Source organism: Schistocerca cancellata, chromosome 12 (genome assembly GCF_023864275.1).
Source record: "Schistocerca cancellata isolate TAMUIC-IGC-003103 chromosome 12, iqSchCanc2.1, whole genome shotgun sequence".
NCBI lineage: Eukaryota > Metazoa > Arthropoda > Insecta > Orthoptera > Acrididae > Schistocerca > Schistocerca cancellata.
Window position 1 is genome coordinate 67471524 of NC_064637.1, and position 11611 is coordinate 67483134.

An 11611-nucleotide genomic window follows, 5' to 3' on the forward strand; every position below is an offset into this window, starting at 1 on the left:
ATAGGGGGGGGGGGGGCTTAGAGCATCATTTACATATGTAGATTCTAGAAGAATTTAGTGTTAAATGCACTGCTAGCCCTGGCACCTCGCAATGTGAGACAGTGACTTGTTGGGGAATTATCAATATTACTCGTAGAAGTTGACTTAATAAATCTCTCATGAAGCATGTCCGAATGGGACTGGCGCCTGTAATTTTACCTTGCACGTAATTACAAAGCTTCCGTGGTGAAACAGACCCTCTTACCAGTACGACGTTGCACTCCCCTCTGGCCTCGGGACATGCGCCGATTCACTTGGGGAAGTTCTTGTAAAGCCGTTGTAGCCTCTCCTGAGGCACGCTCACCAACCATGGCTGTATCTGGTACTCCATATCCTGGATACTACCACCGGGATGAAATTCACGCCGGAACTGATCCAACACGTGGTCTCTGCGCGGCAGATCTGGGGATCTTGCTGATCATGGAAGAATCTCAACATCACGCAGACAGCTCATAGATATACCCGTCATGAGCAGACAAGCATTGTCCTGTTAAAAATGGCACTACAACACTGTCGCATCAGAAGTAACACATGAGAATGCAGCATATCTGTGATGTACCGTTGTGCCATGAGAGTTCCCTCAGCCATTATTAGCTGCGACCTGAGATCGTAACTGAAGGCTCCCCATACTATGAAGTCTTGAGTTACACCACTCTGCCTATCAAAACATTGGAAAAGTGGGTCCTCTATCCAAGACCTATGCCTCCACACACGCGGACGACGGTACTCTGGAGTAGTGAAGAATGGCAGTTCATCGCTGAACACAATTCAGTACCATTCATCAGCAGTCCATTATTCCCGGTCTAGGCACCGCTCTATAGGCAGTCGTTTGTGTTGTGGCATTAGTGACAGCCTGTGCATGGGATGATAATTCCACAATCAAGGTGCTGCTAATCCCCGAGCAATGTTCTGGGACGACACAGCCGGCCTGAGTGGCCGGTTCTAGGCGCTACAGTCTGGAACCGCGCGACCGCTACGGTCGCAGGTTCGAATCCTGCCTTGGGCGTGGATGTGTGTGATGTCCTTAGTAGAGATGGGGGATCCACTCTTGAACTAATTCATAGAGTTCAATCTTTCAAAGGAGTGAACAATCAGTGATTCAGAAAAAAAGAACGGTAGCTCCAAACGTTTCCCACGGCGAGAGAGAGAGAGAGAGAGAGAGAGAGAGAGAGAGAGAGAGAGAGAGAGACGGAGCATATCAGCAGCACCTCTGCTGGTCAGAGCACAGTGCACGCCACACAACACAGCCAGCGCCGGCCTCTGCCCTGCTTCTACCTTGGCTGCCTGCATTGTGCAGTGCCCCATTGGATTTTGTGTTTCACATATGCCGTGCCATCTCTGTGCGTCATCTGCCGCGCAGTGTCTGGTGCAGCGTAACTTCGCATCGCACTCTGTCGGCGATTGTTTCAGTCGCACGTCCTGCCCTCTGGGCAGTTGATGCGAGCAACAGGACAGAGAGCCACCTAGCGGATAACATAGGAACTACTTGCAACAACCTGCTCGGAAGGGAACGGATGATTTGTCTTGGAGCGGGTGAGTTCACCGCTCCCCCCACCCTCGGAACTCGCCCGCTCAACGCTCACCCCACCGTCTCGACTCTAGCCAGAGCATTGAGCAAAGCGACTCAGGTGTCACTGTGGTCTCTGCGGTCTCAGCTCACGCAGTAATACGGCTCGTGGCTCGACCTGCTCGACTCAGCGCCTCTGCATCGGAGTTCGTCCCTACTGGATATTGTTCTTCGTAGTAATACCGCTATGTATATTACATTATTATGTTATGTATACATCAATGGTTTTTATTTTATTTTTATTTGTTTAAACTGATTAGATTAGGTTCCTGATGACTGCTCTTACTATAGGATTTTTATTATGGACACTCGAATTTACGCTTTAATTACGAGCGAACTGATAAACGTATCGCAAAATGTGATACACCAATATTTTCCTTGTTTTATTCTGCGTAAGGCTATATGCAGCACTTTCGTTTTATAGTCAAATTTATATTTTTTTTTTCTTATTCTGGTACGGATTTTGCGATTTTAGGCGTCTTCGGAAGGAAACGTTCACTTTAAAAATATATGGCTTGCGATGTATTTGTATGAGGTTAATGAAATTTTAATACATTATAGCCAAATATATTGTTAATGTAAATCTCATGTTACAACATTTTCCGATCACCCAAAAAACCACGATAGTGCAAAATAAATCAATAATCAAAAACTTTGTCATATCGTGGAAATTTCAATAAATAATACAAAATTCTTACTCATTATCTGTGTTACTTCAAAATAGGATCAAATAAGATCAAAATACAGGTATAGTACTGGAATAAACCAAGTTTAAAGGGCAATGTGCCTTCCATTTATTTTCTATTGTAAATGAGTGGTGAGTCATGAAAAAGAGCTAATTCATTTCAGGGAGTGAACAGTTCAGATCCAATCTCTGAAGAACAGTTTTGCCCATCTCTAGTCCTTAGGTTAGTTAGGTTTAAGTAGTTCTAAGTTATAGGAGACTGATGACCTCAGAAGTTAAGTCCCACAGTGCTGAGAGCCATTTGAACCATTTTGGGATGACACAGAATGTTGTAGGGAGTCCGTTACTTGTTCCCACACGGCAGGAGCTGATATAAACGTGTTAGAATGTGCTTGGTGTACAAAATAGCGAGCCTCCATCTTGGTGGTTAAACGTGAACCTAAATGTCATTTTACCTGTACTCACGATCCGATGCAGTGAAACACAGGGACAGTGTCACTCATGAAACGTTACGATTTTAGATCTTTCCTAATACAGCCAGCTGACCAAATGGAGGGCTATAATGACTTTCCTTTCAAACTCTGTTATGTGCAGATAACTCTGTCTCATATCTGTCCCCCACAGTGATCTCTCAAGGTCTGACGCTGTTTGAATCGGTTATACATCCTATGAGATATAGTAGCAACACTGAACACGAAAAACATCAATGCAGTCTGGTGGCAATTTTTACCTGTCAGAGAGAATTCCAACTCTAATCATTTATATACCAGCAGATGGTGTGTATGTATATGATGTTACACCGATATCCGATCATGCCTTTTGGGAGCTTCTAAATAAGTACATACAGCTGAGTGAAACAAAAGTAGTAAGTTAATAATCATTGTTCTACAAAGCAAAATGTATGGCACATAGGCTGAAATGCCAACGACTTTGCCACAGTGTTAACACTGGTCGGGCTGGACTAGCACTTTGATGGGTGACCATCCAGCCGAGCCCTGTTGGCAAGCAGGGTGCCTCAGCCCTAGTGAGGCAAACTGAGGACTACTTCAATGAGAAGTAGCAGCTCCAGTCTCGTAAACTGATATGCGGCTGGGAGAGCAGTGTGTTGACCACATGACCCTCCATACACAGTGACGCCTGTGGTCCGAGGACGACAAGGCGGCCGGTCGGTACCGCTGAGCCTGCATGGTCTGCTTGGATGGAGCTGTTTAGTTTTGAATCCAGATGAGGTTATTATATTTGTAAGTAACAATAATGGACCAGGTATCAAACCCTGAGGGACACCAAAATTATCTCGTTTCGATTTCACGATTACCTCTCATACAGGTTGCTTTTGAATAACGATCCGGTTTTTTGCCGCGGTGTTTGTGCAGGCAATGTTTGCACTTTACGCAGCTACACCGACGATTTACGGCGGTCGGCGTGTGGCTGACGCGTCCGACGCCACAGTGGCAGACACAGTGCGCGCGGCGTTTTCCTCCGCGCCCTTGGCGTCCCCTTATGCTGATATCGCGTGCGATAGCCCGCCACGGCCTGAAAGCCTCCAGTGATGGCCTCTGCGGCGGCGGGCCCCTGCCCCGGTGCGCGCATAAAAACACTTTTAAGGCCGGCGCGGGCTTCGATTTAAGGCGGGGCGGGGCCCCTTTAGCGAGAGCGCGCCGGCCGTCATGTGCTTCCAGAAACTGGCCCATCCTGCAGCAGGCTACGCCCACACGTTTCTCCGGACACACAGCCCCTCCCCAGTCATAAACACACAGGTAGGCTCACGCACGACGACGAAATTCCACGCTTCCACAGTACCTCCTACCTTGACCATTGCCTATTCGCACCATTGGATGGCAACATTTTGTTCACCTCCTACATGAGAGGTCCACAGCACGCCATGATTAATTACTAGTATCCTGAGAAAATTCGAAAGAAACGCCTTGCAGCAGATGACATTCCCTCAAAATTAATCAGACACTCTGGAAAGCCACCTATAATAACACTATTCACCTGATCTCCTGCATATGAAAGACTTGGACAAAATTGTGGAAAACCAGCGAAAAGCGTATGCTTGAACATAAATGCAGATGCTAGCCAATCCTACAGGTTGCACTGTTGCAGGTGCTGATATTATCAATACGTTGGAAGCATCAATCGTGGTCAGGACAGTGTTCTGCGTAGTTTTGAGAGCATTAAGTCGGAGATACAAGGATTGGGGAGAAGAGAAGTTTGTGGCTCAACTTGACTAGAAGAAGGGATCGGTTGGTAGGACATGTTCTGAGGCATCGAGGGATAACAAATTTAGCATTGGAGGGCAGCGTGGAGGGTAAAAATCGTAGAGGGAGACCAAGAGATGAATACACTAAGCAGATTCAGAAGGATGTAGGTTGCAGTAGGTACTGGGAGATGAAGAAGCTTGCACAGGATAGAGTAGCATGGAGAGCTGCATCAAACCAGTCTCCGGACTGAAGACCACAACAACAACAACGAGGGTTGTCCAAAAAGAAATGGAAACCACAATGAAAACCCGATGAAGCTTTGCACAGACCTGTTGGGTAGGGGCTACATGGCCCTGAGCACTATGTGACTTAACTTCTGAGGTAATCAGTCCCCTAGAACCTAGAACTACTTAAACGTAACTAACATAAGGACAGCACACACATCCATGCCCGAGGCACGATTCGAACCTGCGACTGTAACAGTCGCACGGTTCCAGACTGTAGCGCCTAGAGCCGCTCTGCCACTCCAACTGGCCTGAAGTAACATGCCGGCCGGCATCAGGTAGTGTCTCTAGTATGACCGACGATCACATGAAGACGTTCTATTCAGTTGTGGGGGCACTGTGAGCGAGTGAAAGTGCCCAGAACAACGATGTCTCCCACCAAGTAGGAGGGCCTGCTGAGAGGCTTCGCCATAGTGAATGCAGCCCACCTAACACAGCTGCCACGCATTTCCTTCTTCATGGCGAGTCTCAGCCGCACTCTGCAGGGGCAGTGTAGATGCTCCAGCAGCCTTTTCGATGGGAAGTGTTCGAGCACAGCCTTAATTGGCTCGTCCTGAGTTACTGAGTTACCCAGTAACTGAGGATACCCAGCCATTGACCTTCGTCTGTGCGAATGCGCACTGGTTGCCCAAACTCTTACGGGAATCGCCAAAGAGTGCGCGAGTAATGAGTGGGTGGGCAAATGTCTATAAGGTACAATACATATGTAGAATTGTGGACAGTTGGGAATGTGAGTCTCACGGGAGGCGTGCCAGGGGTAAGTCCCTGCAGTCGCGCTATTCATCTGTGCCCTCGGTGGCTCAGATGGATAGAGCGTCTGCCATGTAAGCAGGAGATCCCGGATTCGAGTCCCGGTCGGGGCACACGTTTTCAGCTGTCCACATCGAGGTATATCAACAACACCTGTCGGCAGCCGAGGTTGTCAGTTAGTCATCATTTATTCCTGGGAAAAGCTGCACGGTCATCAACAGTAACTGTTCTTTGGAGAACAAGTTACTGTCTTCGTATGCAACACTCAGTTACACATTTCTGTGACTGACCAGAAATGTTTAACCATCTGAATTGTTTTGTACACTGATTTTGGTATACTTGTGGCACTACTATTCAGTACCATCTCATTAGTTACATGATCTATCCAACTAATCTTCAACATTCGTCTACAGCATCACATTTCGAAAGCCTCTATTCTCTTCTTGTCTGAACTATTTATCGTCCATGTTTCACTTCCATACATGCCTACACTCCATACGAATACTTTCAGAAAGGACTTCCTGACACTTAAATCTATACTCCATGTTAACATATTTCTCTTCTTCAGAAACTCTTTTTTTGCCATTGCCAGTCTATATTTTACATCCTCTCCACTTCGATCATCATTAGTTATTTTGCTCCCCATATAGCAAAACTCATCTAGTACTTCAAGTGTCTCATTTCCTAATCTAAATCCCTCAGAACCATCTGATTTAATTCTACTACATTCCATTATCCTCGTTTTGCTTTTGTTGATGTTCATCTTATATCTTCCTTTCAAGACACTATCCATTCCGTTCAGCTGCTCTTCCAGGCCCTTTGCTGTCTCTGACAGAATTACAGTACGCATTATACTGCAGTGTGTAAAATTTAAATAGGAAATTAACTTTCGCATTACGGGTCACTGTCAAGTAACATAGCTAGATGAAACTTGGACCACACACAGAACGAACGAACTGCTACAGCATAGTACAAAAGGTAAATCAAAGACATTCGCAAGAGGCTCTGAGCACTATGGGACTCAACATCTTAGGTCATAAGTCCCCTAGACCTTAGAACTACTTAAACCTAACTAACCTAAGGACATCACACACACCCATGCCCGAGGCAGGATTCGAACCTGCGACCGTGTAGTCCCACGGTTCCGGACTGCAGCGCCAGAACCGCTAGACCACCGCGGCCGGCCATTCGCAAGAGATGAAGAGGAATGACACTCTTATTCTGAGACAATAATTACACTTAAGCCACTGCGAATCATGATAGCCCCCTTCCCACTAAAAATGGGGGAACACGGTTCTTTACAGTGTATGTGATCACCACGTAAGGTAATGTGCTCCCGTGCTTGCCACAAGGTTGGTAAGGAATTCTTCTTGTAGGACTTTCCATTTTCCCACTAGTTCGGTTGACAACTGCTGGGAAAGTCGTTAATGTGCTGTAATACGCATGTCAAACGTGTGCTCTGTATTCGTGGTCGATGGAGTTCAGTTAGAAATGGGGGCCGGCTGCACCACTTGCCGAATATCGTCTCCTTCCATAACCTCCATCGCCAGCGTTGCTCGATGCGAACTCGCATTTTTTCCTATAAAAATGATGTTAGGGCCGATTTGGAGGTCAGTGCGCCAAATCAACATTATGCCTTCTCATGCCGTAACACCTACACCATCAAGAAGTCCTTGTTCGACAATGTTACAGGATGCATTACGTACCATTACATGGCGAGAGTAACACGTGAAGGACCCAGGAACACTGTCGAACAAGATAGTTCCGGTGGTGAGATGTAGTGTTGCATTGGCGTACTGACCTCCGAATCATTGAACACTGTTCACTTACCTGCAACGTTATTGTGACACTGTACTCCTTCCCCATGTGTGTCTTTTAAGTGATGCGTTCAGCCGCAACTTCACTTGAGTCGATAACAATGGGCGACTCGGTTATTTAAGGAAACGCGAAGTGTTCAGCCACATGTGAAACGTCAACCATGACCTGCAACAAATGATGATGCCCAAGTAGGTGTTTTAGCTGCTGTCGCGGCTAATCCGCACATCAGTAGCAGACAAACTGCGCAAGAATCGGGAACCTCAAAAACGTCGGCGTTGAGAATGCTATAACAATATCTGTTGCACCCGTACCATATTTCTATGCACCAGGAATTGCATGGCAACGACTTTGAACATCTTGTGCAATTCTGCCACTGGGCACAAGAGAAATCACGAGACGATGACAGATTTTTTGCACGCGTTCTATTTAGCGACGAAGTGTCATTCACCAACAGCGGTAACGTAAACCGGCATAATATGCACTATTGGGCAACGTAAAATCCACGATGGCTGCAACAAGTGGAACATCAGCGACCTTGGCGGGTTAATGTATGGTGCAACATTATGGGAGGAAGGATAATTGGCCCCAATTTTATCGATGGCAATCTAAATGGTGCAATGTATGCTGATTTCCTACGTAATGTTCTACCGATGTTACTACAAGATGTTTCACTGCATGACAGAATGGCTATGTATTTCCAACATGATGCATGTCTGGTACATAGCTCTCGTGCGGTTGAAGCGGTATCGAATAGCATATTTCATGACCGGTGGATTGGTCGTCGAAGCCCGCAGGTTTACCGGATCTGACGTCCCCGGATTCCTTTCTGTGGGGAAAGTTGAAGGCTATTTGCTATTGTGATCCACCGACAACGCCTGACAATATACGTCACCGCATTGTCAATACATGTGCGAACATTACGGAAGGCGAACTACTCGCTGTTGAGAGGAATGTCGTTACACGTATTGCAAAATGCATTGAGGTTGACGAACACCTTTTTGAGCATTTATTGCATGAATGTGGTATTTACAGGTAATCACGCTGTAAGATAATGCGTTCTCAGGAATGATAAATTCACAAAGGTACATGTATGACACTGGAACAAACGAAATAAAACGTTCAAACGTACCTACGTTCTGTATTTTAATTTAAAAAACCTAGCTGTTACCAACTGTTCGTCTAAAATTGTGAGCCATATGTTTGTGTCTATTACAGCGCTATCTATGGCAAAGCGAAAAAAGTGGTCCAGCTAAAACATTCATATTTCTTTACGTACTACACGAATATGTAATAAAAATGGGGATTACTATTTAAAAAAACGCAGTTGATATCCGTTTGACCTATTGCAGCGCCATGTAGCGGTCCAACCATAGTTCCATCTGGTTTTTCCCTTCAAGCTAGACATGTTTAGTTCTTTGTAGTTTTTTCGTTGGACGTGATGTGTTGGCAAATGTGCCAACACCTTGTAGATAGAGGAGGCCGAAATGCACGCTATAATCTAACGCAGACGGGCGTGAGGTCTGAAACAGGATACGTTATGAATGCTATAAAGAAAAGTACGTAGCTGCGGTTATACTTAACTTTAATCCATCAATTGTATACAGCATTCTTGATGATACAAGTGAGACTCTCTATAGAAATGGTTAATGGCGCCTTGCTAGGTCGTAGCCATGGACTTAGCTGAAGGCTATTCTAACTATCTCTCGGCAAATGAGAGAAAGGCTTCGTCAATGTAGTCACTAGCAAAATCGGCTGTACAACTGGGGCGAGTGCTAGGAAGTCTCTCTAGACCTGCCGTGTGGTGGCGCTCGGTCTGCAATTACTGACAGTGGCGACACGCAGGTCCGACATGTACTATTGGACCGCGGCCGATTTAAAGCTACCACCTAGCAAGTGTGGTGTCTGGCGGTGACGCTTATTTCGTGAGATATTTGGCCCGGTCACAGTCAATGGACAATTCTGTATATTTATACACCTCACAAAGTTTCTGTGTTTCTTTAGAACTACAGCACAGTGTCTCCCTGGAGCGGTGCGAGACAGTCGGATAAGAGGACCATCCCGGAGCGGCCTTCATCCAGTCTCTGGACGGTGCTCCATCTCCCTGAGACGAGTCCGGGGTGGTGTGGGGGGAGGGGAGGGGAGGAATGGGGTGTGGGGGAGGGGGGATGTCTACCGTCGCGAGTTACCTTCGCACACCCCCGGCACGCCGCTCCGCTTGACGGACGCTGAGGAAATGCCCGTCATTTCCTCGCGTCGACGGCGGACCGGAGTCGAGAAATTTCCGCGCCGAGAGGTTGGTAGCCCTTCTCCCGAGAGACTGATGAGGTACGCGGCCCCATCTACCAGAAGAGGGGCGGGGCGGCGGGTGGGGCAATGTCCCTCGCGGAGCTGTGTCGCAGGGAAAGGGGGAGGCGGAGTGGGGGGGGGGCAGGGTGTGATGCAGCTTCTGGGCGGGCAGGAGGTGCCGTCGGTTCGAAGTTGTCGACGCTGACTGCGAAATATGGGTCTCCCCCTGCGGGACGACTAGCGTCTACAAACTGCGTCGCTGTTCCAGTACAGCAACACGTACTGCATCTGTCGCGTGACTTCATGGAGCGGCGTGACTGTTCGCAGCAGGTTCATGGTTGTTGCAAGAATACTGGACAAGTACGACTTCATCAGGATTCTGCGTTCTGGCTCCGAGATTTCCTTGCACAGTTGCAATTGTTACGTCGCGGAATGAATATCATGAGAATCACCATCAAACTCTTAAGGAGCGTTCAATTAGTGGTCCATAGTTGTGGGTTGTTGGCGTAGAACCATTACTGAACCAACATCGTTGCATAACAAACGCCTGAGGCGACACCAACTATGCAGATAGTCTACGAATTATAGTACAGTAGAGTCTCGACATTCCCAGTCTCGGAATTACGAGTTTCCCCTAGATCTGAGCCCCATCAATCCTTCTCCTTCCCCCCCCCCCCCCCCCCCCCCCCCCCACTCATAGCACAGCACCTATCGAACCACTCACGCCCCTTAGTTGTCCAATAAAAACCAATACCAATCACAGTTATATAGGTTTATTTCTAGGCAACCAGTTTCGACGTCATACTACGTCATCTTCAGGCCGAAAGTGTGGAGGATATAACACAGCAATAATTACATATTGAAATACAGAGCATACTGATTAAAAGAATGAAGTGTTGCTCTGTATTTCAATATGTAATTACTGCTGTGTTATATCCTCCACAATTTGGCCTGAAGATGACGTAGTGTAACGTCGAAACTGGTTGCCTGCAAATAAATACATATAATGGTGATTGGTATTGTTTTTATTGAACATTGAACAGCCGTAGTCCCATACTCCACCAGAAGATGGAGTTAACATTCCTCTTGGCTGTGTCAGTGTCAATGGTCCCACGCAGACGTTTCTCCAGGTTGTCGTCTACACAAGCATACCTTTTGTTGGAAGGGGTGTCTGGAATTTTTCATTGTCGGTAATGTTCAGTGTTGTGCTTCGTTTTCTTTGTTGTGAGTGCTGTAACCCAACGAAACAAAGTCAGGAACACACAAACGACTTGACAATGGAGAAACAATAAAAAAAAACTTGCTCTCGAATACGGTGTCTGTGTAGTTACTGTCGGTGACCACCGAAGAAGCCAACTGAAATTGAAACAGTTTTCTTGAAAGAAATGGTATGAAGAATCTCTTAACCGAAAGACTATAAAGAAGTCGGAGTTAAAAAAATAAAGACAGTATGTCGAGTTTTCAGTAGTTTGATGTTGTCCCGATACCGTTCACTATTAACAGACCACTGTAACTGCCAGTAAAAGGGCTATCTTAAAGGAAAATCGGTATATTTTACCTTTGAAGCTACGTAGTCACCTGACAAGGCAAACGGGCCAAGAATTTACCTTGTTTCAAAGCAACCGATTTGATAATACGACAAGGTTATTTGATAAATTAAGTATACAAAGAAATTAGAGTATTAACAACTTCGAAAAGCTTATGTTCTCTCATATGAAGATGTGACCAAATTATTTAAGAACATCTCTACAGCAACGAAGGGATTCCCAAGCTAGGTAACATGCGCTGAATTCTGTAAGAAAAGGAAGGATGCCGTTTCTTACAGCCCTTCGCTACTGCAACCAAAGTATTCAATGTCTCAAGAAACACAGTTAACAGAAAACTACTTTAAAAAAATGATTCTACTAATGATACGATTCTTGGGAACTTCACATGAGAATTCTGCCACGAGAAATAGTAGGAATTCCAGAACCATATT

At 46.2% G+C, this 11611-nt stretch overlaps 1 non-coding gene across 1 annotated transcript; it reads left to right on the plus strand.

Annotated features, from left to right (window-relative positions):
* The first annotated feature begins 5567 nt into the window (after window positions 1-5567).
* On the plus strand, window positions 5568-5642 carry Trnat-ugu (transfer RNA threonine (anticodon UGU)). The gene has a single exon. It is a non-coding gene; the product is annotated as a tRNA-Thr (tRNA).
* Window positions 5643-11611: the final 5969 nt, after the last annotated feature.